Below are 7,784 nucleotides of genomic sequence, written 5' to 3' on the forward strand. Positions count from 1 at the left end.
GGATGACTGTACAGTACAAGTACCTGGAGCTGTATATAAGGAGGATGACTGTACAGTACACGTATCTGCAGCTGTATATAAGGAGGACACCGATACAGTACAAGTATCTGGAGCTGTATATAAGGAGGATAACTGTACAGTACAAGTACCAGGAGCTGTATATAAGGAGGATGGCTGTACAGTACAAGTATCTGGAGCTGTATATAAGGAGGACACCTGTACAGTACAAGTATCTGGAGCTGTATATACGGAGGATAACTGTACAGTTCAAGTATCTGGAGCTGTATATACGGAGGATAACTGTACAGTACAAGTATCTGGAGCTGTATATAAGGAGGACACCTGTACAGTACAAGTATCTGGAGCTGTATATAAGGAGGACACCGGTACAGTACAAGTATCTGGAGCTGTATCTGGAGCTGTATATAAGGAGGACACCGGTACAGTACAAGTATCTGGAGCTGTATATAAGGAGGACACCTGTACAGTACAAGTATCTGGAGCTGTATATAAGGAGGACACCGGTACAGTACAAGTATCTGGAGCTGTATCTGCAGCTGTATATAAGGAGGACACCGATACAGTACAAGTATCTGGAGCTGTATATAAGGAGGATAACTGTACAGTACAAGTACCAGGAGCTGTATATAAGGAGGATGGCTGTACAGTACAAGTACCTGGAGCTGTATATAAGGAGGATGACTGTACAGTACAAGTACCTGGAGCTGTATATAAGGAGGATAACTGTACAGTACAAGTATCTGCAGCTGTACTTATGGTGCTGAACATGATTGGAAATTGGTAAGGAAAACTTGTAGATGAAGCTGCTGAAATGTTGATCATTGTCACGTAAAGTATGATTTTCAGGTCATTACATTTTTACAGCTATGATTTACAGAACATTTGGTTGATATTGTTCTATATAAAACATACAATTTTCGAGATTTTCCAACTGATATCAGATTTTTTTATTATTGATTTTCTATCAAAATTGCTTTATACATGTCTCAATTACAATGATAGATGGATAGGTACTGTAGATGTTGACCTGCAGGTGTTCTCAACCAATTCTACTTTCCCATTCAAATTGTAGGCTTGCAGCCCAGGAGAGACATATTTGTCCATTATTGTAGGCTTTTTAACAAGAAAATGGCATGTACAGTGGGGAAGAAGAGTATTTAGTCAGCCACCAATTGTGCAAGTTCTCCCACTTAAAAAGATGAGAGGCCTGTAATTGACATCATAGGTAGACCACAACTATGAGAGTAAAACTGAGAAAACAAATCCGGAAAATCACCTTGTCTGATTTGGCAAGATTTATTTAGCAAATTATGATGGAAAATAAGTATTTGGTCACCTAAAAACATGCAAGATTTCTGGCTCTCACAGACCTGTAACTTCTTCTTTAAGAGGCTCCTCTGTCCTCCACTCATTATCTGTAGTAATGGCACCTGTTTGAACTTCTTACCAGTATAAAAGACACCTGTGCACACCCTCAAACAGTCACACTCCAAACTCCACTATGGTGAAGACCAAAGAGCTGTCGAAGGACACCAGAAACAAAATTGTAGCCCTGCACCAGGCTGGGAAGACTGAATCTGCAATAGGCAAGCAACTTGGTGTGATGAAATCAACTGTGGGAGCAATAATAAGAAAATGGAAGACATAAAAGACCACTGATAATCTCCCTCGATCAGGGGCTCCACGCAAGATCTCACCCCGTGGGGGCAAAATGATCACAAGAACAGTGAGCAAAAATCTCAGAACCACACGGGGGGACCTAGTGAATGACCTGCATAGAGCTGGGACCACCGTAACAAAGGCTACCATCAGTAACACACTATGCCACCAGGGACTCAGATCCTGCAGTGCCAGACGTGTCCCCCTGCTTAAGCCAGTACATGTCTGGGCCCGACTGAAGTTTGCTAGAGAGCATTTGGATTATCCAGAAGAGTTTTGGGAGAATGTCATATGGTCTGATGAAACCAAAGTAGAACTGTTTGGTAGAAACAAAACTTGTCGTGTTTGGAGGAGACAGAATGCTGAGTTGCATCCAAAGAACACCATACCTACTGTGAAGCATGGGGGGTGGCAACATCATGCTTTGGGGCTGTTTCTCTGCAAAAGGACCAGGAAGACTGATCCATGGACATGAAAGAATGAATGGGGCCATGTATCATGAGATTTTGAGTGCAAACCTCCTTCCATCAGCAAGAGCATTGAAGATGAAAAGTGGATGGGTCTTTCAGCATGATTATGATCCCTAACACACCGCCAGGGCAACGAAGTAGTGGCTTCGTAAGAAGCATATGAAGGTCCTGGAGTGGCCTAGCCAGTCTCCAGATCTCAGCCCCATAGAAAACCTTGGGAGGGAGTTGAAAGTCCGTGTTGCCCAGCGACAGGCCCAAAACATCACTGCTCTAGAGGAGATCTGCATGGAGGAATGGGCCAACATACCACCAACAGTGTGTGCCAACCTTGTGAAGACTTACATAAAACGTTTGACCTCTGTCATTGCCATCAAAGGATATATAACAAAATATTGAGATGAACTTTTGTTAATGACTAAATACTTATTTTCCACCATAATTTGCTAAATAAATTTTACCAAATCAGACAAGGTGATTTTCTGGTTTTGTTTTCTCATTTTGACTCTCATAGTTGTGGTCTACCTATGATGTCAATTACAGGCCTCGCTCATCTTTTTAAGTGGGAGAACTTGCACAATTGGGGACTGACTAAATACTTTTTTTTCCCACCTTCCTTGCTGAGGGACCGTGAGGTTGGAAGTTGATATTTCCATTGACACTATACAGAATGTCTTGGCATTCACAGAGTGCTGCTGTGCTTTTTAGATAGATAGATGATAGATTGATAGATAGATAGATAGATAGATAGATAGATAGATAGATAGATAGATAAATAAGTATTTGATACACTGCCAATTTTGCAAGTTTTCCCACTTACAAAGAATGGAGATGTCTAATTTTTATTGTAGGTACACTCCAACTGTGAGAGACAGAATCTTAAAAAATGCAAAAAAAATCACATTGTATGATTTTTACATAATTATTTTGCATTTTATTGCATGAAATAAGTATTTAATACAATAGAAAAACAGAACTTAATATTTGGTCCCAAAACCTTTGTTTGCAATTACAGAGGTCAGATGTTTCCTATAGATCTTGATGAAGTTTGCACACACTGCAGCAGGGATTTTGGCCCCTTCCTCCATACAAATCTTCTCCAGATCTTTCCGTTTCGGGGCTGTCGCTGGGCAACATTGTGTCTCAGATCCCTTAAAAGATTTTCTATTGGGTTCAGGTCTGGAGACTGGCTAGGCCACTCAACGACCTTGAAATGCTTCTTACGGAGCCACTCCTTAGTTGCCCTGACTTTGAGCTTTCGGTCATTGTCATGCTAGAAGACCCAGCCACGACCCATCATGAATGCTCTTACTGAGGGAAGGAGGTTGTTGGCCAACATCTCGCGATTCATGACCACATCAATCCTCCCTTCAATACCGTGAAGTTATCCTTTCCCCTTTGCAGAAAAGCACCACCAGAGTATGATGTTTCCCCCACCATGCTTCATGGTTGGGGTGTTCTTGGAGTTGTACTCATCCTTCTTCTTCCTCCAAACACAGTGAGTGGAGTTGATATCAAAAAGTTCTGTTTTTGTCTCATCTGACCACATGATCTTCTCCCATGCCTCCTCTGGATCATCCAGATGGTCATTGGCGAACTTCAAATGGGCCTGAACATGTGCTGGCGTGAGCAGGGGACCTCACGTGCCCTGCAGGAATTTAATCCGTGATGGTATAGTGTGTTACTTTCAGTAATGTTTGAGACTGTGGTCCCAGCTTTCTTCAGGATGGATGGATAGATAGATAAATAGATAGATAAAGGATAGATAGATAGATAGACAGACAGACAGATATATCTTTAGAGGATAGGTAGGTAGATAGATAGATAGATAGATAGATAGATAGATAGATAATAGATAGATAGATAATAGATAGATAGACCGATAGATAGATAGATAGATAGATAGATAGATAGATAGATAGATAGATAGATAGATAGATAGACACATATCTTACCTAGGTAGTACAGGCATGGCTGGCATACTATACAGCTTACACCATTGATGGATTACCTTTTCCCCTCCTAATACTGTAACTAACAGCACCAACTCATAGGCTCAGCAGTGCTACATCCACAGGTGCCCCTGCTGACCCCCCGGTGTGTGGCTGATCCCCCGGTGTGTGGCTGATCCCCCGGTGTGTGGCTGACCCCGCGGTGTGTGGCTGACCCCCGGTGTGTGGCTGACCCCCCGGTGTGTGGCTGATCCCCTGGTGTGTGGCTGATTCCCCGGTGTGTGGATCTGACCCCCCGGTGTGTGGCTGACCCCCCGGTATGTGGCTGATCCCCCGGTGTGTGGCTGACCCCCGGTGTGTGGCTGACCCCCGGTGTGTGGCTGATCCCCCGGTGTGTGGCTGACCCCCCGATGTGTGGCTGATCCTCCGGTGTATGGCTGACCCCCCGGTGTGTGGCTGATCCCCCGGTGTGTGGCTGACCCCCCGGTGTGTGGCTGATCCCCCGGTGTGTGACTGATCCCCCGGTGTGTGGCTGATCCCCCGGTGTGTGGCTGACCCCCGGTGTGTGGCTGACCCCCCGGTGTGTGGCTGATCCCCCGGTGTGTGACTGATCCCCCGGTGTGTGGCTGATCCCCCGGTGTGTGGCTGAACCCCCGGTGTGTGGCTGATCCCACGGTGTGTGGCTGATTCCCCGGTGTGTGGATCTGACCCCCCGGTGTGTGGCTGACCCCCGGTGTGTGGCTGACCCCCCGGTGTGTGGCTGATCCCCCGGTGTGTGGCTGACCCCCCGGTGTGTGGCTGATCCTCCGGTGTGTGGCTGACCCCCCGGTGTGTGGCTGATCCCCCGGTGTGTGGCTGACCCCCCGGTGTGTGGCTGATCCCCCGGTGTGTGACTGATCCCCCGGTGTGTGGCTGATCCCCCGGTGTGTGGCTGACCCCCCGGTGTGTGGCTGACCCCCCCGGTGTGTGGCTGATCCCCCGGTGTGTGACTGATCCCCCGGTGTGTGGCTGACCCCCCGGTGTGTGGCTGATCCCCCGGTGTGTGGCTGACCCCCCGATGTGTGGCTGATCCCCTGGAGTGTGGTTGACCCCCCGGTGTGTGGCTGACCCCCCGGTGTGTGGCTGACCCCCCGGTGTGTGGCTGATCCCCGGTGTGTGGCTGACCCCCCGGTGTGTGGCTGATCCCCGGTGTGTGGCTGATCCCCCGGTGTGTGGCTGATCCCCCGGTGTGTGGCTGACTCCCCGGTGTGTGGCTGATCCCCGGTGTGTGGCTGACCCCCCGGTGTGTGGCTGATCCCCGGTGTGTGGCTGACCCCCCGGTGTGTGGCTGATCCCCGGTGTGTGGCTGACCCCCCGGTGTGTGGCTGATCCCCGGTGTGTGGCTGATCCCCGGTGTGTGGCTGATCCCCCGGTGTGTGGCTGATCCCCCGGTGTGTGGCTGACCCCCCGGTGTGTGGCTGACCCCCCGGTGTGTGTGGCTGACCCCCCAGTGTGTGGCTGATCCCCGGTGTGTGGCTGATCCCCGGTGTGTGGCTGACCCCCCGGTGTGTGGCTGACCCCCCGGTGTGTGGCTGATCCCCGGTGTGTGGCTCATCCCCCGGTGTGTGGCTGATCCCCCGGTGTGTGGCTGACCCCCCGGTGTGTGTGGCTGACCCCCCGGTGTGTGGCTGATCCCCGGTGTGTGGCTGACCCCCCGGTGTGTGGCTGATCCCCGGTGTGTGGCTGACCCCCCGGTGTGTGGCTGATCCCCGGTGTGTGGCTGACCCCCCGGTGTGTGGCTGATCCCCGGTGTGTGGCTGACCCCCCGGTGTGTGGCTGATCCCCGGTGTGTGGCTGATCCCCGGTGTGTGGCTGATCCCCCGGTGTGTGGCTGATCCCCCGGTGTGTGGCTGACCCCCCGGTGTGTGGCTGACCCCCCGGTGTGTGTGGCTGACCCCCCGGTGTGTGGCTGATCCCCGGTGTGTGGCTGATCCCCGGTGTGTGGCTGACCCCCCGGTGTGTGGCTGACCCCCCGGTGTGTGGCTGATCCCCGGTGTGTGGCTCATCCCCCGGTGTGTGGCTGATCCCCCGGTGTGTGGCTGACCCCCCGGTGTGTGTGGCTGACCCCCCGGTGTGTGGCTGACCCCCCGGTGTGTGGCTGATCCCCGGTGTGTGGCTGATCCCCGGTGTGTGGCTGATCCCCGGTGTGTGGCTGATCCCCCGGTGTGTGGCTGATCCCCGGTGTGTGGCTGATCCCCGGTGTGTGGCTGATCCCCGGTGTGTGGCTGATCCCCCGGTGTGTGGCTGATCCCCCGGTGTGTGGCTGACCCCCCGGTGTGTGGCTGACCCCCCGGTGTGTGTGGCTGACCCCCCGGTGTGTGGCTGATCCCCGGTGTGTGGCTGACCCCCCGGTGTGTGGCTGATCCCCCGGTGTGTGGCTGACCCCCCCGGTGTGTGTGGCTGACCCCCCGGTGTGTGGCTGATCCCTGGTGTGTGTGGCTGATCCCCCGGTGTGTGGCTGACCCCCCAGTGTGTGTGGCTGACCCCCCGGTGTGTGGCTGATCCCCGGTGTGTGTGGCTGACCCCCCGGTGTGTGGCTGATCCCCGGTGTGTGGCTGATCCCCCGGTGTGTGGCTGATCCCCGGTGTGTGGCTGACCCCCTGGTGTGTGGCTGATCCCCCGGTGTGTGGCTGATCCCCGGTGTGTGGCTGATCCCCGGTGTGTGGCTGACCCCCTGGTGTGTGGCTGACCCCCCGGTGTGTGGCTGATCCCCCGGTGTGTGGCTGACCCCCCGGTGTGTGTGGCTGACCCCCCGGTGTGTGTGGCTGATCCCCGGTGTGTGTGGCTGATCCCCCGGTGTGTGGCTGACCCCCCGGTGTGTGTGGCTGACCCCCCGGTGTGTGGCTGATCCCCGGTGTGTGTGGCTGACCCCCCGGTGTGTGGCTGATCCCCGGTGTGTGGCTGATCCCCCGGTGTGTGGCTGATCCCCGGTGTGTGGCTGACCCCCTGGTGTGTGGCTGATCCCCCGGTGTGTGGCTGATCCCCCGGTGTGTGGCTGACCCCCCGGTGTGTGGCTGATCCCCGGTGTGTGTGGCTGACCCCCCGGTGTGTGGCTGATCCCCGGTGTGTGGCTGATCCCCCGGTGTGTGGCTGATCCCCGGTGTGTGGCTGACCCCCTGGTGTGTGGCTGATCCCCCGGTGTGTGGCTGATCCCCCGGTGTGTGGCTGACCCCCTGGTGTGTGGCTGATCCCCCGGTGTGTGGCTGATCCCCCGGTGTGTGGCTGACCCCCCGGTGTGTGGCTGATCCCCGGTGTGTGGCTGATCCCCGGTGTGTGGCTGACCCCCCGGTGTGTGGCTGACCCCCCGGTGTGTGGCTGATCCCCGGTGTGTGGCTGATCCCCGGTGTGTGGCTGTGCAGCTGCCGCCTGACGCTGGGCTCAGTTCTGTCCAAGGTGCTGAATGCCGCCGCCCGGCTCGTCCATCCTCATTGTCAGCGGCTTGTACACCCGAGGCACCAACATAACTCACCCTCCGACCTCTCCATACACTACAGCCATATTTCACCACCGCCCAGGCGCCTGCCGACCCTCCCCGGCCACATGGTGCCGGCCCTGCCCGAGCTCCAGCAGCGTCCACGGTATTTGCTTTACGATACATAAACCCTGTCCAAAAATATTAGTGATCTCTTACTTTTATAGTTTGGGA

This window comes from Ranitomeya variabilis, chromosome 7, assembly GCF_051348905.1.
Source record: "Ranitomeya variabilis isolate aRanVar5 chromosome 7, aRanVar5.hap1, whole genome shotgun sequence".
In the NCBI taxonomy this organism is placed as follows: Eukaryota; Metazoa; Chordata; class Amphibia; order Anura; family Dendrobatidae; genus Ranitomeya; species Ranitomeya variabilis.